Source organism: Macrobrachium rosenbergii, chromosome 17 (genome assembly GCF_040412425.1).
Source record: "Macrobrachium rosenbergii isolate ZJJX-2024 chromosome 17, ASM4041242v1, whole genome shotgun sequence".
In the NCBI taxonomy this organism is placed as follows: domain Eukaryota; kingdom Metazoa; phylum Arthropoda; class Malacostraca; order Decapoda; family Palaemonidae; genus Macrobrachium; species Macrobrachium rosenbergii.
The window spans coordinates 17,859,781-17,883,894 of NC_089757.1; positions in this window are offsets into that span (position 1 = coordinate 17,859,781).

Here is a 24,114-nt window from a genome sequence, read left to right on the forward strand (position 1 = left end):
GCATGAAAATAATGTTTTCGAAACCTTGCCCTACCATTCTCGAATGGAAAGTCACGTCCATCAGCATTTCATAATCTACTTCGATAACTAACTTTTCCATTATCCCCGACGCCGTTTCCATTGCCTTTAAAATATCCCAGTTTTAGTGGTCTGTTTTCGTCCGAGTATCCCATATGTTAGTTTTACCCTGAAAATATTCGTTTTATATCTAAATCCATATCCATTACCAGCTAAACTAATCTTTTATAACAATTCACGTAGAAACAAGTACAAAAAGTCACACCACACAAACAAAAGATCGACTATCGCAGCATGTCTTAGAAAGACTAACATCCTATCTTTCGGTGCCACATATACAAATCCTTGATGAGTTACAGCCACCATCGGCGCGGAAAAATTAAACAGACAGCGCCAACGACAGCTTCCGACGCATCAATCACCAGAGCGATTACCTGTGATTTCCTACCAATCAGAGGCTAATGAGATTTCCTTCAACCTCCAGCGATGACACGCTATACATCCCAGGTCGACCCCGCCGCTCACAAGCCAATTAGGCCAATTATCCCAGGACTGATCTCCCCAAACAAAGATATGAGGACCCTAATACAGTTTAAATGTCTTATTGTTGCGTTTCATGCAACGAGTTTGTACAGGCATTCTTCTATGTAATTGTTATGCTGCTCGTTTTCATAATGGATTCATAAATGTATACCTAGGGATATACTTGCTGTAAAATTATGTTTATGTCTCCTATCCATCTAATTATACACCTAAAAACAATAAAGATGCAGTATCAATGTCCTTGGGGTAGATTCTCCTCAGACTAAATTATCGAACACGTAAATCAAAATCATACATTTAAAATAAATGAATAGATAAATCAGTAAATACAAAATAAATATAGTAAACTGAAATAATATATTCAACGTACGTAATTATCATTAAGCGTAAATTAAAAATATAAACTCGTTTGTCTGAAACTACAGTTCAAGTTACTTTAAATGTGACTATGAAGTAGTACAACGAGGCCTTTGAGTAGGGACTCGCAAGGATTTAGTCTGAAAAGTAAAAGGAGTTGGACAGCTAGGTGGGAGGAACCAGATAAAATGGATGTGAAGTAAAAGAAAGAAAGCAACGCCTGGGACCAAGGACTGATATCAAGAACCTTCAGTACCGCCTGCACTAAGCAGCGCAATGCACATAGTACCATTACAAGGAATGACTCAAGGCTAATCTTTGAAGTGTTTTTATTTGTGATTTTGTATTATATACTATAAACAGGCAAATAAAATGCTTCAAATCCATAATGTGCCCCGTTATTGAGTTATTATACGAATGAAGTGAATAATATCAGGTCTCGGATAAAAGGAGAGAATATAACAAGGAAATCGACGCGTGAATGGCATTTAAATGATGGATGATTTTCATGAAATTAACTACAATAACGTTTATGAGGACGATCAATGACAAATCTACATATGTAAATGACAACTCAAGATTTTAGATATTAGCATAGTATTCTCTCTCTCTCTCTCTCTCTCTCTCTCTCTCTCTCTCTCTCTCTCTCTCTCTCTCTCTCTCTCTCTCTCCTTGCCAACATATAAATAAACTGTCACTATCCTTAAAAGCTTATCCATCATCCTTCGTGAAAATATCACCAAAAAATCTGTTTCAGAAGGCATGAATTCAACTGAAGTTAGACATTATAAGATGAAGAATCGCTTATATGCATACAAAAGCTCTAGTTGCAATCAGGCCAATATCTTCAAGGAACCTGCATAACATCAACCTTATCTGCATATTTAGATAAGAGAACAGCCACACTGAAAGTTGCATTTGAATACCATTTAATGTTATGACTTAGAGCAAAATTGTAATGTCCAAAGTAGCAGATTTACGTCGGTTACAGACAAATGCAGAAGTAGGCTTAGTATACTTTAGGCAAAATACCAACTAGATTAAAAAAATAGATTAATAAAATATTTACCTTACGCTCAGTAACTGAAAGTTTCATGACAAGACGTAACGTGGACACCTACAGCATGCTAGCTGCACGACATATTGTTCGGAGATGATTACTACCATTCCCCTCATAACCAATACAGATCAGCCGAGATCCGTTAGGTATGATTTTGCGCAATCAACTTTCAAAAGAATAAGGCAGAGCTGAATCTAAACTTAGAGAAGGAAATGAATCTCTCATTAGTTACACTTCTTGAATAAATAAAAAAAAATAACAAGACTACCCACAACCATTACCTAGTAGTTACCTTTTGGAACTATGTTCAATTTAGCAAGACTGTTCATTATCTGAACACCATAATGTTGCTTTTCATTTTATCCTCTCAGAAATTACACGACTACAAAGAAATAAAATGACAAGGCACTCAGAACCAAGCAGGAGAACAGACGAAATATCTAGCCCTGAGAAACTGTTGAGGACGCATTCTTAGCTGCAATAAATTTCCCCTGGCTTCCCTCTGGCCTAACAGTAAAGGCTGCTAAGATCCCCGCTGACAGCGAAATAAAATGTTACTACAAAGAGTAAAACGAGCTTCCAGAACAGGGAGAGTGTGGAGAGGGTGTGAAATTTGTCAAACTGAATAATAGCCATGCCAGGAAAACTGAAAGAATAGGTCATGCGTCATTGGTGACTGATCAATTGCAGTGTGTTTATATATATATATATATATATATATATATATATATATATATATATATATATATATATATATAAAATATATGTATATAATATACATATATATATATGTATATAATATACATATATTGTTGTGTGTGTTATTTGAGCATATATTCTCTCTTATGCAATTCCTTATTGAGGTCAATGGTATTGGTCTTCTTAGAAGGTTTTAAATCAATCAGTACTGCTTTTTCTCTTCAGGCAAGAAAGCTCAGAAATCAGTCAATACTTCTTTTTCTCTTCAGGTAAGCTTCTCAGGAATCAGTCAATACTTTTTCTTCAGGTAAGCTTCTCAGAAATCAGTCAATACTTCTTTTTCTCTTCAGGTAAGCTTCTCAGGAATCAGCCAATACTTGTTTCTTCAGGTAAGTTTCTCAGAAATCAGTCAATACTTCTTTTTCTCTTCAGGCAAACTTCTCAGGAATCAGCCATTACTTCTTTTTCTCTTCAGGCAAGCTTCTCAGGATTCAGCCAGTACTTCTTCTTCTCTTCAGGCAAAACTCAGGAATCAGTCAATACTTTTTCTTCAGGTAAGCTTCTCAGGAATCAGTCAATACTTCTTTTTCTCTTCAGGCAAGCTTCTCAGAAATCAGTCAATACTTCTTCTTCTCTTCAGGCAAGCTTCAGGAATCAGTCAGTACTTCTTTTTCTCTTCAGGTAAGCTTCTCAGGAATCAGTCAATACTTTTTCTTTCAGGTAAGCTTCTCAGGAATCAGCCAGTACTTCTTTTTCTCTTCTGGCAAACTTCTCAGGAATAAGGAAAAATTATCCACGCTTCTTTCCGTTTACTTATCTGGGCGACGGACCGTTTCCTGTCATCGGCGACGTCTTAGACGATAAGTTACAAATTGACATGCAAGATTTTTATTACCACAAGCGGACTTTTGCAGCTACGCCTAAAATTTTAAGCATGACGTCACTGGGGTGCTAAATTTCTATTAGTCAGCTCATATATATATCTCATATATATATATATATATATATATATATATATATATATATATATATATATATATATATATATATATATATATATATATATATGTGTGTGTGTACATATATATATATATATATATATATATATATATATATATATATATATATATATATATATATATATACATATACATTAATCCTGAGTCTTTTAATAATATATATATATATATATATATATATATATATATATATATATATATATATATATATATATATATATATATATATATATAAGGCATGGCGTCTTTAAATAAATACTATAAAAAATACACACTGCGTTCTAGGGATAATTAACAAATTACCACAAAACCTACGCAAGAGCAGACACAACACAGAGATAAGCACACAAACTCAGTGGTACATTCAACAAAACCACTCAGCGGTACACTTGTTTTGTGTACATTATCTAACAATAAAAACATGGCATTGTTCTTGAGATAATAGGATAACAGTCCCCCTTCGCCCTTCCATAAATAATACTAATCTCTCTGACGCACCTGTCCTCCGGCAGGAGAGATGTCCATAAAAAACAGATTCGAAGAAAAAAAAAAGGGCGAAACAAAACACCAGATGCTTCTGCATCTGAATGTCAAAAGATTTCCTCACATATTTGTTTTTAATCTCAACGTAATGCAAGAATACATTCCATTCATACGAAAACCTTCAAAATGCAAATCAAAACAACTTTCATATCCTGGAGCGGCATCAATGGCAACTTTTAAAAGTGCTGGCAGGAATGAATGTGGGGAAAAAAGTCCCGAATCCCTGGTACGTAAATATCTATGCTTTGCAGGTTTGGTATGTCGAGTGGTTCGTTCTCATGAAGCGACTCTTAAAAAACATTCACTGGGAAATGTTAGTGTGAGTGAACTGAGAAATGAAATAAATGAATGAAGGCAACTGCACAGTCAGATGTAAAGCTATGTTTTAGTAAGCAGTGATGAATGAATGAATGAATGAAAATGAAAATGAAAATGTTTTACAGGATTTTCATCAACACAACCTATTATATTTCAGTTATTTATTTGATTTAATTGTTTTGTCGATTAACTACTTATCATTCTCTCCTTTTACGTAATAATTTTATTCTAGGATGCTTACTAACAAGCTAACAGACACTAGGCTGGTACCCCCAAGAGCGTTCACTACTTCTCAGTATATATTAATATATTTGTTGACATTTTTTGCAAACACGTAAGCTTTAACAACCTAATGATAAAAGAATTAATTCTTTATCAAAGTTAACATTTAGATTTCAGTTAAAGAAAAATTTCTGAACGATACAGCAATTAAAGCTCTCTCTCTCTTCTCTCTCTCTCTCTCTCTCTCTCTCTCTCTCTCTCATCAATCACATTCACCTACATCAGTATCAGAATTTTTCCTGTTATCAGGAAATCGTTTACCACTCTTGCACTACATAATACTTCCTTCACTTCATAATTACTGTCCACCTCACTTACTCAGCAGATCAAAATATTAGCAAAAACAAAAATAGAGCCAAGGAGGCGTCTAAGCTTGAACCGAATGTCGGACTAATCATGAAACAGCTCTTTTGATTCATTTCTCTTACACAAGATTGGGGAACCTCCTTTTGCATTTGAACACTCCTTTACAAAAAAAAAGGAGTTACATCCAAAACAGAGATGGACGACCAATGAAACCAAAACTGAGAGAGCGCCAACCGTCTCCCGTATGATATAAAACTGTATTGAAGAGAACTTTCACTATCCAACAATGAGCCTCAGAAACAACTAAGACTACAACTAGTTTCTGACAAGCAGCTAATCTATATGAATCATATGTTCTCGGAAGATTTTTTTATGTTTCAATTCCACGTGTCCACATACGTCAGGGGGCATGTCGAGCATCACTGAATGGATCGAAACTCTATTCTGAATAGGTTCTCGAACATCACAGGAAAGTTCAAAGAAATATTAAAGAAACGATAAAAGATCAAAATCTTCATAAAGCGTTGGCCAAGCAAAGTTTCCCTTGCGTGCAACGAGGTCATTTGCTCCGATGCTTAAAGGGAGTCTACAAGAATTAGAAATCGAGAACAGACTTCTCAGAGCACCTCGAAAAAGATTAAAAGATTTGGTAGAGGGTCAACTAGACAGTGAGTAGGAACCGAATGAGTACGAAGGCGATTACTAATGCCAATGACACCAAGTAAATAATGCGCCTAAGTTTCTTCGGCGCAATCGAGTTTTCTGTACAGCGTATAATGCTGCGTGAAACTCTCAGCGGCAGCATGAAACTCTCAGCCGCGGCCATGAAACTTTCAGCCACGGCCTGATGGTCCCATGTGTTGTTGGCACCTATAGCGGTGCCAGACGCACGATCTTAGCTAACTTTTACTTTAAATAAAATAAAAATCTACTGAGGCTGAGAGAGCTGCAATTTGGTATGTTTGATGATTGGAGGGTGGATGATTAACATACCAATTTGAGATCCTCTGGCCTCATTAGTTTTAAGATCTGAGGCGGAGAGACAGACAGCCATCTCAACAGTTTTCTTTTACAGAAAACTAAAAAGCGAGAACGTAACCTAGATTTCTGGGCTACTCATTTACATAGAGGATGGGATAACTTAAACAGGAAGTTATGGTCTAGCAGAAGTGAATCCTTACTGAAAGGGTTAGTCTGACTTGGCAAAGCATAAAACTTGGAATCTCATAAGCAAAGATATATCATTACAAAAGGAACCTTTTAAATACAACTATTGTGGGATTTTGACCAAATAAAAATTTATTCCAATTTAATGTTTTAAAGATGCCATCCTTTCTCACAAGCATTCTGCATATGGACGATCTCAAAATAGCTACATCAATAACCACTTACAATCCATTTCCGAGGTACCGTTTTCCTGCTTGAAAATGCATAAACACACGAAGGATAAAATTTAATCCCAAAGTTTCTAAAGTAGAACAAAAAGATGTCGCCAAAGAAAAAAATGAAAACCATTTTTTGTTTTTGTTTATTTATAAGATTCTTCCTTAATGAACTCACTAGTTTCATAAAAAAATGCGACCGTGAAAAACGAAGACATGTGGTTCTTGAGAGACTATCTAATAGACTTGGATCTCAAAATTTACGATAGTTAGAACGCTGATGAGAAGGGAGAGGAGTTATAGTAACAAAAATTATGTACATCGAAATAGCAGGAATGGAATGACATGGAAGTGAACTTGGGACTTATTTGGAGTGCAAGATAGTAGGAAGTGGAAAGAACCATGATAACCTGGATAGTGGATCAATGGCCTGTTCCGAGATGCTCCTCGATGACCATCTTGACCTCGAGGACTGCCGTGTCTCGAAACGCCCTCCGATGCTTCTTGTTTCGAAGAAGTTACGACATGAGGCCCAGCAGAGTGGCTCCGACACCAGCAGGAAATTCGCAATGAGCTGCAAGAAGGAAAGAAAGAATTTATTCATATGTACAGAATGTGGAAAAGTGGGATATAGGGAATACTAAATTAAAAGATGATGATAGGGATAATAAGACACAAAAAATGGTATTACATGACAGAAACAGATAGCGAGGAATCATATCATGTGTACTGACAGAATGACAGCAAAAATTATGGAGACATAGTCATCAAAATATTATAATGATATAATCGAACATACAAATGTCTGATTAATTAAAATGACCTGAAAAGAGAAAAGGAAATGAAAACATACGCGAGGATAATTATAACAAAAATACATCGAATGACAGAAAAAAGAGGCAATGGAATGGAAGAAAAATGTTGCTGTCAAACATAAAAACTCGAAGAAGGGAAGAATGGAATGAAATTTATTAGGAGCGACCAATGCGTCGATCATTTTTAATATCGCATCAAAAGGAATATTTATTATGGCAATATAACACTGCAAAGGCATTTATGTCAGGGGAAAATAGCGATGAAATGCTATCCTATATTCCATTACCGGCACAAAACTGCACATTTTAAAGGTATTGCAATGCATATACCTGCGCTGAAACATTTTATTACAATAAACTCTAAATGCCTGTCATAAAAAGTCGGCATTTCTTACCATTATTATTATTATTATTATTATTATTATATTATTATTATTATTATTATTAAGTACAGGCATTGTGCAACAATGTGTAAATGAGACCATACTTCTTATACAATAAATAAATTCAGGCACGGTTCTAAAATAACACAAAACAATTTCGCTTTTATACGTTAGTCTACAACGCAGGCTTAAATACTTACGTTACCTTTCAATCACATATTCTCATAAATTCTGTAGTGTCGCTTGAGTAAGTCAAAAAATTATTCTGAAGCAGACTCACGTCTTTGGGTTTAATCTCCGAAAGATTAAGTATAAAAACTAAAACTTTAAGATGAAGTTCAAACCTTTTACGCCTGCGTACTTACTGATTGCTAGAATGACAAAATTCCTGAAGTTAGTATTACCTGCGATTTATGTTTCCAGAATGATTCAGACAGAGATTATGTATCTGATGGACAGTTCACCCCGATGGGATGACATTTTACCACACCAGGAGCCATTCCTTTCCAGCACAACCATGATAATGGCATTGAGTGAAAAGAATGCTGATCCCTTACCGTTCTCTTTTTTTCCATTTTGGTGTGGCTCCCCCTTCTCTCTCTCTCTCTCTCTCTCTCTCTCTGAAAGCGACTAACAACAGCTGACTACCAGCAGGGTACAAATTCACTGCATGGAATCCAACGGAGTCGTATAGCATTTTTAATAAATAGGCATAAAATATATCGATCCATCCATCCCCAAGCTCAGAGATCAAACGCAGATTTCTCAATTTGGAGCGAAGCGTGTTCCTGCAAGAGCAAGAGAGAGAGAGAGAGAGAGAGAGAGAGAGAGAGAGAGGTTAAGCAAGGCGCTACACCCCTATGATGAACAAAATAATGCACCGGAGTATAATGAGATCCGAAAGCAGGGTAATTACTTAATTACTACAGGGTTACCCTTTGTCTACCTCCACTAATATTCTCCCACAGGTTGGGCGTGACTAACAGGCTGTTCTGGGGAGCACAAGCCCGTGCTGGCGTAAGACCTGCTTAATATATGACAAACCAACCATTCTATAAACAGGATCATTCCAATGTTATTTCCATGAAAATCATTTCACTGGTTTTTACATTTCCACCAACTAACCTGGTGCAAAAAAATGACACTTTCGAATTAGCATTGTTCAACAATTGAACAACATTGAAGAACAACATTAAAAGCCCATTAACTTACAGACGAACCTTCCACAAGAGCCGGATATCAAAGATACACAAATAGTGTGTGACAGCGTCTGTGCAGTTATGTAAGCATATAGAGTGATATAGTACGTGTCCCTTCCCCATCCCCACCTCTCTCTCTCTCTCTCTCTCTCTCTCTCTCTTTGTTTAAGACTATTTCATCTCCGCAACATTAAAACTGGATTATGGAACCCAGCTAGCCACATTCATCAGCGGTGCCAAAGTTGTCACCACCAGGTTTTCAGATTATCCGGTGGAGAGAGAGAGAGAGAGAGAGAGAGAGAGAGAGAGAGAGAGAGAGAGAGAGAGAGAGAGAGAGAGATAATCACAACAACTTTTACATATGTGCACACATGCGCGCTCACCCAAACGCACATGATCACACCCATACATAAAAAGCATATTTCCAGAGAAGCACAAATCATACTCTTGCACGGGTTGGTTGGTTTAGATTGAGCCAGCACAGGCACTTGCTCAAGTGTGAAAGAGAGTAGAGGCCTTATGTGGACCTCAAGACTCTGTCTTACTAACAGAGAGGATTCATGCTCATACATAGAGAAATATTACTGAAATTCATATGCAACTTCTTGAGATATATATGATATCTACTAGTTATATTCACCAGATCTGAAAATACGAGACATCTAACGAACACCTAACTCTCTATATATACCCTACCTCACTTTCTAGATTTCTAATGTGTGTGGATCCAATTCTAAGTGAAATTCTTTGAAAGTCTGAAACAGAAATTAAATGAGTAATGTTTTCTCTCCCATACTGAGCTTCGAACTTAAGCCAGGGAGCAAAATGAGTCCCGCGCGACGACAAATATCTGTTTTTCCTAAGTCAGTTACTCTCTATAAGGTTGAAAATACACACAGGTTCACTGTCGTACATGAATGATGACAGCTTCTGCCATTTGGCTGATACACACACACACACACATATATATATGTATGTATGATGTATGTATGTATGGGTATGCGTGTGTGTGTGTCTCATAAAAACCTGTATTGTGGACTGCAAGAAAAAACGTGGCTAACAAATAAACTACCACAAAGAGGCTTGGGAAAGGCACATCTCCAGTGGCAGGTAATGAAACCTAACAACCAAGGAGAAAAAAAAAAGTACTGTAACCGCGACACATTCTAAGTCTGAAGGGGAACAGGTGAACGTGAATCTACCTGGATTAAGCAAGAGCATGTCCACCGGGCCCTGGGAAACTTTCACGTGCGTTCCAGACGGGTAGAAAACTTGTATAATTCTAAACCCACTTGAAAGGAAAAGCCAGGGGATTTGACTTAATCCTCCGCCATCTTTTTCGGGGAAACAAACGAAAAACGACCGAATTCCCCTCGACAGACTTTTACATCAATCAAGCTCCCACTTCCCCTCTCTCCATTCAACCCTCGGCCATATTACTAGATGGCACAGTCTCCCGACATCAAAAGCCTTTTTGCTAACAACGGTCAGAAAATCCTACTGCTCTTTCCCCAACACCGCCCCCTCTCTCTCTCTCTCTCTCAAACGCTGAGAGAGAGAGAGAGAGAGAGAGAGAGAGAGAGAGAGAGAGAGAGAGAGAGAGAGAGAGTCAACTCAGCAGAGAGAAAAAGTTAATGTGGCGGGGAGCGTAAAAGAGAAAAACAACTAAGTCAACTGAGCCCGGGCGCGCACACATATACACAGACACAGGCACACACGCACACACACACAGAGAGAGAGAGAGAGAGAGAGAGAGAGAGAGAGAGAGAGAGCAGAGAGAGGGATGTATATATGAGAAGTCTCAGATGAACGGTTTCATTCTAGTGGGATGAGAAAGGAAAGGTTTTATCATAATTAATTCTGAAACAATAGTGCATGTTTTACATGCCCACTGATAAATCACCTCTCTCTCTCTCTCTCTCTCTCTCTCTCTCTCTCTCTCTCTCTCTCTCTCTCAGGCGAAACCCTAAAGAGCAGACTAATTTTCAGCTACATAATTTGCCGCTTCATCCATAATGGGCATACTTGACGTGAAATGAAAAACAACCTTCATTCTTTTCGTCGCTCGGTCGTGCGATTGAACGCAGTTTCTCCGCTTGATAACAGAGACCACTACCATTACGCCACTATGACCATGTATGTATACACACATAAACACAAACACACACACACACAAAAATTAACTTTACGCGTTTCTGAGAAATAGACTTAAGTCTTCCTCTTCATAATGTCAATTAAAGGAGCTTTACATCGTCGAACATTCAGCCGAATAGTTTACTCTGGTTGAAGACTCAAGACTACATTATAAAATAAAGAGAAACTATTAACTTTGCAGCAGATATTCTGAGACTACTATGATCACAAATGAAATTCCGAGACAGCAAAGATTATGAATGAAATTCCATATGAATCTAGATTTATGAAAATCTAGAGCAGCTGTAAACATTACACCATACATTCTAGAAGAACTCACTAGATTACAGACAAGACGCCAAGTCAACAAATCATGACCCTCGTTGTGAGGTACAGGTTATAGTGACTTCAGAGGCGAATTGCAGGAGATTCTGAAGGTTCTTTATATAGCGTAATGTTCCCCAAGTTACTATTTACTCCATTATTATTATTATTATTATTATTATTATTATTATTATTATTATTATTATTATTAAGATGAACCCCTATTCATATGGAATAATCCCACAGGGGCCACTCACTTGAAATTCAAGCCTCCAAAGAACATGGCGTTCATTCAAAAGAGGTAACAGAAGGTAATAGGAAATACAGAAAGCACAGATCGGTTATTAGAAAAGAAAAAGTAAATTAACAAATTAATAAACAAATAGATAAAAATGTAAGTAAATTATCAAAACACAAGAATTGTTTTAGGGTAGTGATGCGTTGCATCTTCACATGAACTTCTGAGGTTCCAATTGCACAGCATCCTCAGGGAGACAGGTCCACAGTCCAACGGTGTGGGGAATAAAGGACCTCTGGAACTGAGAAATTCGACAGCGAGGCTCATTTACTGCGTATTGGCGCTGCTGTTCAGCAAATCTCTTTGGTATCTTCCCACCTAGTTGCCCAGCTTCTTTAACCTGGCCTTGCTTTAATTTCCACTCTCACTGAAGAATACATCCTTCGGGTGAGCCCATTGAGACAAGTACTTAAAGGTCTCTGGCAAAATTCATGATTTAATATAAATAAATCGATAGCCACCGCCGTTACAACGGAGATTGCATATAAAGTGTCTAAATTACAGCAGTGAATCTAATACTACTACCAAATCACATCCACATTTGCATTTTCTTACTCTGAATCTCGAACCTTGCTGTAACTTACTAGCAACGAATTCATAGTCCACTCGCTTTCCCAATAATCTTTTTTTTTATTCTCTCTCTCTCTCTCTCTCTCTCTCTCTCTCTCTCTCTCTCTCCAGGTCCAACTTTTCTCAGAAAGCTATTACGAAGTGGGATTATTCGGACTCTAATCCTCCCATTCCCCTTGCTTTATGATGTGGAAACCATTCGTTAAGCAATGGAGCTGAACGGGGTCGATGAAGGAAATACACGCCAAGTTGTATTTCGCCCTAAATGTGACTCCTCTTACTATCAGGAGCATCATCAGAACAAACGGCGTCATACTGTCAACTGTCAATAATGGAGCGTCTGGACACGTAGCGAGAATTGAGAAAAATTGATGACTGCGGAGCAGAAGACCACACGGTAGATCCAGGAGAAGACTGACTGATGGATTTACAGGTTTATTCAACTAGCGTTAACAAGGAGACGATGGACAAACCACTTTCTAGAAATTCTACATGGAAAAGTTATTGAAGATAAACTTGACAGGATTTTTATGACTAAAACTATACTATCGAATGGCCCCGAACGGCGACGAGGCCCCACGATGAGTGTAGAGAGCCAAGAGAGTTAAAATAAGTGTAAAAAATGACAAGATGAGAAGAGCTCTGTTATGAGGCAAATAGCTGGAAGTGAACAGAGATTCATGGTAGAAAAAGCGCAGGAAAAACCTAAGTGGCGGAATCTCACGGAATCCCTTTGCGTCCTATGACGTTGGAGGCGAAGATGAAATCTAAGAAGTTAGTAATGCTCCTTAACAATCAAAGTGAAAAGTGGAATCTGATACGGGAAATTCTGTTTAATTATCAGCGACCTTCAAGTAAAATATCAGTGAAATTGGACGGCAAACGATAATCATGTCAGTAATGTTACGGATAATTAGATTTTACAGTAGACAAGATTTGAATACAAATTACAGAGAGAGAGAGAGAGAGAGAGAGAGAGAGAGACCTCGATTACATTCTCTCTCTCTCTCTCTCTCTCTCTAATTTGTATTCAAATCTTGTCTACTGTAAAGTCTAATATATATATATATATATATATATATATATATATATATATATATATATATATATATATATATATTATATTCCTTTTGCATTAGAGTATATGGTATGGGTTGCAGAACTCTGTACCTCCACCCACTTACTGATGTTCACACCAAGCAAAAACATGAAAATGCCTGGGTTTCCTTTCCTTAATTCCCGAGGGAGTGAATAAGCGAGACTATCACTTAACACTGGAGAAGAGACTCATCATATAAGGTAAAGGCATTTCCTCCCCACTCACAAGGGCTCCTTTTACTTGTACCCAAAGTCACTGATACACCTGGAGCAGTCGTGTCCAGGTGAGAGAGGGATGAGAAAGGAGTGGCCTCAACTTCCTGGCCAAAGAGTGACTGCTAGATAAAGGTAAGTGGTGAAGTATGTGTAAGGGGTTTCGATGTGCTCTGATGAGCCTTCGTGTAAGCATATGAAGAGGCTGATTTCGAGTTATTTTTTCTGTATGGGGGGTTCATCCATCATTCATCAGACATATTGTTGATGAGCCTCTATGCATATATAGGAAGCATCTGATATAAAGGAAAATTTTTGCATGGGGGATTCATCCCTGATTCATCAATGAGAAAGTGACCATTTCATAGGTTACGTCATTTGGAGCCACCAATTTGGAAGATATATATATATATATATATATATATATATATATATATATATACTATATATATGTATATATATATATATATACATATGTATACACACACATATATATATATATACATATATAATATACATGTGGGTGTGTGTGTGTTAAGAAAAACATGGTTCATCAGTATTGAATTCAATGTACCCGAGATTAATTTGCATCTGAAGGGAAATATATAATGATTATAAATGCACCTACACTGACTATTTTAAAAGAGTGCTTTAAAAGTCTACTGGTATCCATGTACCAATCCTCAGCAACTCCGTTTGGATGTAAATTGTTCTCAAAAGTACCGTAAATTCTGCATTAACTTATATTTTATCTCTTCCTTTATTAATTTGTTAATTTATTTTTCTTTTCTAATAACCGATCTCTTGTTTCCGTATTCCCTATTCCCTTCTGTTACTTCTTCCAAATGAACACCATATTCTTCGGAAGCTTGACTTTCAAGTCAATGGCCCCTATGGGCTTGTTTCCATAAGAAAAGGGTTCACCTCCTTCCTGAATGATAATAATAATAATAATAATAATAATAATAATAATAATAATAATAATAATAATAATAATAATAATTGAAGGTATCAACAATGTCAAGTGCAAAATTAGTAACAAATTACGCACACACACACACAAGCACATACACACATACACACACACACACACACATATATATATATATATATATATATATATATATATATATATATATATATATATATATATATATATATTTTTATATATATTTATACATTATAATATATATAATTATATACATATGTATATAAAAAATATAATCTATATACAATATATAGATACACACACACACACACACACACACACACACACATATATATACATATATAATATATATATATATATATATATATATATATATATATATATATATATATATATATACATATATATATATGGACGGCCACTTATTAAGTCGACTGATACAACCTATATTTGTTCTCGAAACAATTGTACTCCCTCACGGCGATGATTCATAACAACCGAAAATAATAATACAGCCCGACAAAGGCCTGACATCGCCGCTCAGGGCGGCAGACAACGAAGGCCATATTCAGACAGCGAATAACGACGGCCAACATTGCCAGATTGCAGGGCAACGCTAAATGACAAGCGGGTTTGTTAGACTTGTTTTGGAACGCGCGTAATGATCGATTTTGTGGGGCAGGCGAGGGACTATTGCAAAACTTTAAAACACGTTATTTTCAGGTGGCAGTGGCGGAGGCCGCTTTATCTTCTACGATTTCTTTTCCAAGTGGATAAATAAAAGAAAATATATTTTCAAACGGTAACGATGGAGTATAAATATATAATTCTACATAATTCTACAATGTCCGCAATGAATGTTAGAGATTTCCTTGACTAAACAATGAAACAACACGACGGATGTACTAAGAAAGAATAACATAGCGGAGGACTTCAGTAAATAGTAACTGCTGAGAAGAGAGAGAGAGAGAAGAGAGAGAGTTTTGTTGTGTCTGGAGCAAATAAAGCTCAAATCGAGAAAAATCAAGAGATACTGAGTATACATAAAGTAAATTAAAGGAGAGAGAGAGAGAGAGAGAGAGAGAGAGAGGATGACATTCACCTGACATGCAAATCTGATAAACGTGACATGGAAGGCGACATCACCACGTCACGCAATCCTGAAAACCGCCTGGGGACTGGAGAACAGGAAAAGCCGGGTCGGGACGATTCAAGAGCGAAAAATCAGGAAGCCGTTATCTGCAAAACAACAAGTGGTCTGAAATAAACGTCGCACGAAGGGAGGAAAGGATTGCTGTTCCTGGCGCTTCCTAGTGTGAACCAATCCCCGGCTGTCCTTCTATTCCGCGATGAGCTGAAAATGTTCTTTGCAGTTTCTGTAGCAGCAAATAATTCCCAGCAGGAACGGTTCATGCAAATCATTTTCATTATAGTGCAACATGAGCACATATTCATTTGGGAAAAGCTTGAGAGGTCGTTAGGACTCACTAGACAATCTTGCATGAATGCCCATACAAATGCATACCTAAAGAAAAAAGAAAGTACTGTAGGGATGAAAAATAAATAAATAAATATAGATATAAAGCAAACACACAGTAAGGAAGAAGAATAGGTGTGTGTATGAAAATAAATACATATTTAAAAAACCATGGAGCGGGGTAACAGTTCAAATTACCTAAAAAAAAAACATATTCACTAGTAAAACTAAGATTAAGTTGTGATTTCGTTTCCAGATTTCAATTCGATGAAATCCTTTCGCCAAAAAACTGAAAACCAGAACGATTTAAAATCACGAGTGATCGCTTCGAATTCTCGCTTCGTTGCCGTTCCTATGGCAACGAAAACGTCAGTATGAGTGCAACTTCGTAATTCGCCGTGCTTGAAAATCAAGGCGGATATTCAATTCTGAGTCTCGGCACTGAATAAGGTTGTTCTGAAGGGCACTGCGTGTACTGCATCGCTCTAAATGAATAAACATTTTATGTAAATTTAGATACCTAGTGGATATTCGCGGTCGTAACAATGGCCGCTGCTAAGACATATCCTTTTTCAGATACTGTATTTTTGTTGTTTCGCGACTTTCATTATTATTGACATATATTCACACAGGACAAAAAAAAAAAAAAAAAAGATCCCTGAACACGAAAAACAAGGTTAAACAAATTTTGCCCAAATCATGACTTATGAACGAACAATAAATGTAAATGCTACAATAACTGAATACATGTAAAAAGTAACAACAAAAATAAGTGTTAATTCTCAAGTAGTATTCAATGAGATTTCCATTCCGGTCCCAAAACAGACAACAGAGGTGAGCTTTGAGAACGGAGTTAACGTCATTACCTTGTAAACATTGTTACCGAGGCTAGCAACATATGCTGACGTTCTAGTGGAAGCGGCACTGGTTCATGAAGAGAGAGAGAGAGAGAGAGAGAGAGAGAGAGAGAGAGAGAGTCTTGTGGTGCCAAAGTAAACGGAGGCTGAACCAGAAAAGAAATAATCAGGAAATATTGAGACAATATTTAAAAAAAAAAAAAAAATTAATGAACGAAAGGAGGCAATCACTATCCATCATTAAACATTAACTTTCCTTAAATAAATTTTGTATTCATGCATCCTCTGGGTTTTTGAGACTGAATGGCTCAAGGACACAATCAGGTTCCCAAGGCCTCTTGCAAGTTCCGTTGAGGCACTGGAGCACCTCATCGCTATGATCAAGCGGCCCAGTTACAAAGAAACAGCACAAGACCAAGTAAGGAACAAAGGCTTCTTACACAGCATCTTATCGCCTTGAGCCATCAGTGTATTACGATTCCATGTTGTTCCAGTTACATAGCCAGAACACCAGTTAATCTGTTGCCCTTCTGCACTCAATATTTTTAATGCAAAGTCAGTTTGGGAGAGCAAAGAGGCCGCGAAGAGCTGGAACCAACCCGGAGAAGCGACAGGTCTGATAAACTCTCCAAACTGACAAAAACCAAGGAGCTGTTCGATAAAAGGGACTTCAAAGGGAAGGAAAAAGTGAAAATCCGGCAGGAAGGGAGTGAAAGGTTGGAAAGGAGACAAGACCTGCAGAGTACACAGGTTTCCTGAGTGAGAGAAGCAGCAATGAGTTTCTGATGCCCATCTCGCCTCTTAAAGGCACAGAATTAAGGACTTTCACAATGACTGAAGTTATCAGAGAGAAAAAGAGAGAGAGAGAGAGAGAGCCAAGAGAGTTTCAAATGCGAACAACCAGGATGAGGAGAATCAGCGCAATCTATTCAAATGCTGTCAGGGAAAGTGAGAGGCTGAAAAACAAGACTAATTAATCTTACCAACCAAGCATCACTGCGCCTTAATTTTCACACCTTCTTAATTTACAAAAATGTTCAGTTTTCGGTATTCGTCGAATTCCAATACGTTTTTATCCAAATGGAACAGCTGAAAGCAGAGTAACGCGGCCTGAGCAAAATTCAAAAAATCAGGGAATATGAGGCTAACTGATAAGAGAATATGCTTATCTGCATCCCACCCATACACTTTTCAGCAAATATTATACATGCGTAACAAGCTCAGGGAATGGTCAGGTGTATTCCAAGGGCGTCAATAGAAACAAGGCACTTCAAGTGGAGCTAAGTTTTCATCATACTGACAATTCAAGAATTTAAATTCGGAAATAAATCTGCTGTGTCTTTTTGTAGTCACCTTAATATCAAAGAAACAGTGTAATAACAATTTTTAAGATGGATTTTATAATATATATATATATATATATATATATATACTTCAAGTCTATATATATATATATATCTATATCTATCTCTCTCTCTATATCTCTCTCTCTATATCTCTCTCTCTCTCTCTCTATATTGATCTCTTCTCAAGGACCTCATTAAAACTGGATGGTATTCTGGAATATTTAATCAGGGAGAGTTACAAGCTTTCTGATCGATGTCAGTGAACTCATTGCCAAATAGTATCTGTGGAATGAGGACTGTTCTTTAAAGCTGGTAACTCTGATTAAATATCTCCTTTGCTCGATACACAATAATATGTTAATAATATATCATAAAACAATTGTTAAGTGATCCGATTTAATAAATATATTCAGATATATATACACCCTTGGAAATTTAGGAGTTTACCGGAATAAAGGATGTTCTAAATTCAAGTAGCATTCTATCAGAATAGTAACATTGAGAATTTTTGTCCAATATAAGATTGGAAACGTTTATAAAACAAAACATTTTGCTGAATGAAAAACTCATTTAATATTTTCAAAGTGTAAATAAAATCCCAGATTCTCTGTATCGCGTAAATATGATATTATGTTTAACCTATGGCAGCATGTACAAGTTTGTATATATATATATATATATATATATATATATATATATATATATATATATATATATATACAGTACATATATCTAAGAGTCAACTATCCCTTTGGATGCTGCATATGACATGGGGAACAGAAATATTATTAAAACATGCGTTAATAATAAAGAAAGTTGCATTTCAAGAGATGATGTCCTTATTCCTGAACAGGAATTATATATACATATGGACACATACACACACACTCATTTTCATATATATATATATATATATATTTATAATATTATAATTTATAACGTCAATGTAATGTATACACTATGTATATACATATATATATATATATATATATATATATATATATATATATATATATATATAAACATATATGGCTGCATGTATGTGTAAATATAATTCTGATTCCTCCGCAACATTTCCTCTTACGCCATAATTGTTTTCAAGTAATTTGTAATTAATGTTCTTTTTGAGTTAACATCCTGGGTAGAACTGATGTTCACAATGTGTTTCTGGTAAAAATAAAAAAATAAATGTCGTGCTATATAAAAATCTAGTATATACAATTATTATCAAATATAATCCTTAAACTCTGCTTCTTATAGACTGAATAAATCATAGTACTTAAACCTAAGCAGGAATTTTTTTTTGGAGTACAGTTAACCACCATCCAGTGTAAATACGAAAAAATGAAGTTCTCTCCACCTTCAAAATGGTTCGCCGGAGGTTCAGACCGGCTAACTAAAAGCAGAACACCCATTAAAGCAGAGCTGCCTGGCTGGAAAGCAGAGCTACCTGACTTGAAAGCAGAGCAGTCTATAAATGATATAATATGGCTGGAAACCAGGGCAGTCAAGCTGGAAATAAGAGTGGCCTGGCTGAAAACAGAGCAGCATGGATGAAACAGTAGAGCTACCTGGCTGGAAATAAGAGCATCCAGGATGGAGATACGAGCGTAATGGGTGGAACAATAGCTGCCTGACTGGAAAGCAGACTTGCCTGGCTGGACTGAATAGAAGAGCTTCCTGGCTGGACAAAATTAAATATTTCAGCAGCCAGACTGAAAAAAAACCAAAACCTTGCATTCCTTTAGTTGTTTCTACTAATAAAAAGATTCCAGACTGAAAAGCAAAACGGATGGATGCCCTGGTTGGAAATTCAGACTTGCCTGGCTGAAAAGTAATACTGCCTGGCTGGAATGCAGAGCAGCCAGACTGAAAAAGCAAAACTTGGATGGAAAGCAGGAGTTGCCTGGCTGGAAAGCAGACTTGCCTGGTTGAAAAAATAGAGATATTCTGGATGCTTAGCATAATTTTGGCTGGAAAGCCGTCTTGTTTTGCCTGGCTGGAAGTTTTGCAGCTGAAAAATCCCTTTTTGCAATGAAAGCAGTTTAGAGCAGAAAAGTATGGCTGAGACCTATTTACCCAGAACAGTCAGGCTGGGCAATGGCGAAGCAGTTCTTTCATGAAATCAAGTCGTTGATACTAGCAGAATAGCTCTGACTGATTGCAAGAGGCAACCTGGGTCAAAGCAGGCAATCTTGTCTTAAAATCAGAGCAACAAGGCTGAAAAACAGAGCAACCTGGCTGGACAAGCAGAACAGCCTGGCTAACAGAACAGACACTCTGAAAAGCTCTCTCTCTTTTGGCTGAAACAGAACAGCCAGGCTGAAAAGCAGAGCAGCCTGTGTGTGAAAAACAGTGTGCTTCGCTGAAAAACACAGCAGCCTCGCTCATCAGAACAACTGATGCTTTTAAGCAGAGCAGTCTGGCTGAAAAACATACCAGCCTGGCTAAAATATTAAAACAGCCTGGCTGAAAAACAGAGCACCCTGGCTGAAAAGCAGAGCAGCTGACTGAAAACAGAACAGCCAGGCTGAAAAAGCAGAGAGCAGGTGGCTGGTGGGCAGCCTCAAAAAGCAAAACAACCTGGTGAAAACAGAGCAGACAGACTGAGAAAAACCTTCGCACGGTCAGGATGGAAATCAAATCATCTGGCTCGACGACTTATGGGATGTCAGACCTGGAACGCACATTATTCAGAAACACGTATTCCAGGACATCCGCATTTGTATGTCGTTCCAACAATAACCTATTTCTGAGAACTCAAGAGAATGGAAATGCGTCGAGAACACCACAGCATTTCTTAATACCCAGTCTTGCGTAGATAATATCGACCAACTACGCATTTCCTGAAAAGGCATCACTGGAACTGGCCAGGGCAACGAAATGATGCAAGACCGATGCCATCTGAAATGGACCAATTCACGATCGTTGCCATTAAAACGCAGTCAAAGAGAAACTTCTGGGACCTCGTAAGAGAAGTTTATCATCATATGTAACAGTTGTATATGATTAATATAAACAGACATATGAAACATACATATATATATATATATATATATATATAGATTCCTCAGATATATATACGTGGAAAAATGAAAAATATTTAATATGCAGATTGCGTCATCTGTGTGTAACCAGTTCTTAATCAAACATGCATCCTAGCCCATGTATACTACTAGTTAAAAGTAACAGGTCTTTTGAGGATTGTTACCTTAGTTCAGTGGCCCATAAAGACGTTGTGACCAATGCCTAAGCAGTGAATTATTTAGACAAACAAGGTTGAAAAGAACATGTGGCTAACAATCTTTTTCGTTTGAAGAAAGCCGTGTTGAATACCACTCTAGTTATCCATGTGACAAAAATAAGGGCGATATGGTAACAAAAATTTTCGGTGCGACAAAGATTGGCACACACATATTAGCCTTTTTGCGTATGTATACTACATGTTTACCGTATATATAGGTATTATTATATGTGTGTACTCTTTATATGCATCTATTTCTATATATATATATATATATATATATATATATATATATATATATATATATATATATTTGTCTAAAATTTTTGAACATTTTCTTTCTTGAAGGCAGTTCGTCCCAAATGCTGATGCTTTCATTTTTTGATAATTTTTCACAAAACTCTTATTCAATTCTGATATCGCTTCTTGCCACCTATGTCTTACGACACGTTGTTTCTCATCACTTTAGAAAAACAGATCTTTTATTTTCATATATCGCAGTTTCCATATATATATATATACTTTTGTTGTCATATATGATATTTGTAACCTTGGTATTGTATTCTAAATGTATTTAGGTGTCTTTATATATATATATATGTATATATATATATATATATGGATATATCTATATATATATTAGTAGGAAAAACATGAAAACGACGATGTTTTTTAAATTAACTTTGACCAATGTGCACCTCAGAAAAAAGCTTGTATCTTCTGAAATCATCAATAAAATTATTTGGGCGACAGTGCATCATACACTGGGAAATACCTTTCTAAATGTTATGGCGTCTTTTGTGAAAAATAGTCTGAAGAAAAACTTTCAAAAGAAATAAAAATGCTTTCAGTGAAAAGTTTTAACGGGTTCTTAACTACTTCCCCGTCTCCCCACTTAAAAATAGCTCTCACTTTTGTCCTTACCGTCAGGTTTTTTTATGATTATTATAAATGTAAGGAGGTAGGGGAAAAAAACGACTTTGTTTTACTCAGTGCCTGAAATTATCAACCTCACTCTCACGAACTCATATTATTTGACCTTGTTCCTAACGATACTGTTGTATTTACAAATAACATCGTCTTATTTTCTGTACACAGAAAGATAATGGGATAAAAATCTTTTGTAATAAGGGGTTTTATCTGAAGCTTATAGTGTTACCATTTGGATACATACATGTTGAATATAGAATGTTATATAACAGTTTAGATATATATATATTTATATTATATATACAAATATATTCAGTATATATATATATATATGGGTAATATGTATATATATATATATATGTATATAAAGAAAATTAATATAATATAAGTGTCTTCTCTCCTACAGAGAGAGAGAGAGAGAGAGAGAGAGAGAGAGGATAAAGAGAGAGAGAGAGAGTAGAGAGAGGTTGAAGAGGACATATTTTATTCTAAAATGATTTCTAATCTTCTATTGAAAAAGCCTACAAATGTATAAACTAGAAAAAAGAAATTTATTGAAACCTTCTATTAGTAAAAGGAGATATTTCGTTTTACCTTGAAAAAAAGATGTAGTTTAAACAGCAGAACTGAAACCCCGTGGATATGATAACTTCCCTCGGAAAAGAAGTTGACAACTTTCCTTTCAAAACAGATGTGGCTGAGACCTTCGACAGTTTTAATGAGATGAACTGCAAATTAGTCTTTGAAAAAGGATGTTTTAAATCTTTACAATGGGGATTTGATAAGGTTGTTTTGTTAGATTGAGAGTTACCAATGGGTTGATATTTTGTATGATGGAATAAAAATTTAGTGTAATTTTTCTGGAAAATGGACGGATTAAACCTTCCATTGGATGCATTTAACTCCCTTTAATAAAGGAGAATGGATTGAATATTTTCCACTGGCAATGAGGATGCAATTCAAAGCTTTCCTTTAAAAAATTGGGTCAGAAGCCTTCCACTGGGATAAGTTTGAATTCATCTTTCCTTGAAAAGGCTTAGAATAATCTTTTTCAAGAAATGTCAAAACCCATTTAGGTTCCAAAGCCCTTAAGGGACGATCAATTAAGGAGGAGGAGGAGGGATAGACTTTGATAAACCTACTGGACCCAAATGATCTTCTCTGAAAATCTTAGAACAGAAAATTACAAAAAAATAAAAACAATAACATGAAAAAAATTCCTTTGTGATCAATTCAGTAATAATAAAATTTGATCAGGTTTTCAAATTCATCGAAGCCCTAGTTTCTCATTTTAATAATCAATAAAATTTTTAAAGTTACTGAAAATCATTTTGATGAGACATAGACCTGTGATCTTCATAGACCATCAGATTCAGAACACTGTTAAACCTTTTGGATGTCCCATGAGTGAAATGACTTGGAGAGAGAGAGAAGGAAGTCAGGAAGAGATTTCATAGCTCAATTGAAGCCGACCTTTTAATTTTTCAAAAACTTCTCAACAAATGGAAACTTCTGCCTTTCAGACGTGAGCATGGCAATCCAATAAAAACAATACTGTTCAAGGGGATCTCCAAAGAACATATCATACTGTCAATGCAACCGACACAACAGGTCATAAAAAATGCTAATGACAGGTTTATTGCATCAAACTGAAGTATTCAGTAAGCTTCTCTCAACTACACACATACATACATTTTATATATTTATATATATATATATATATATATATATATATATATATATATATATAT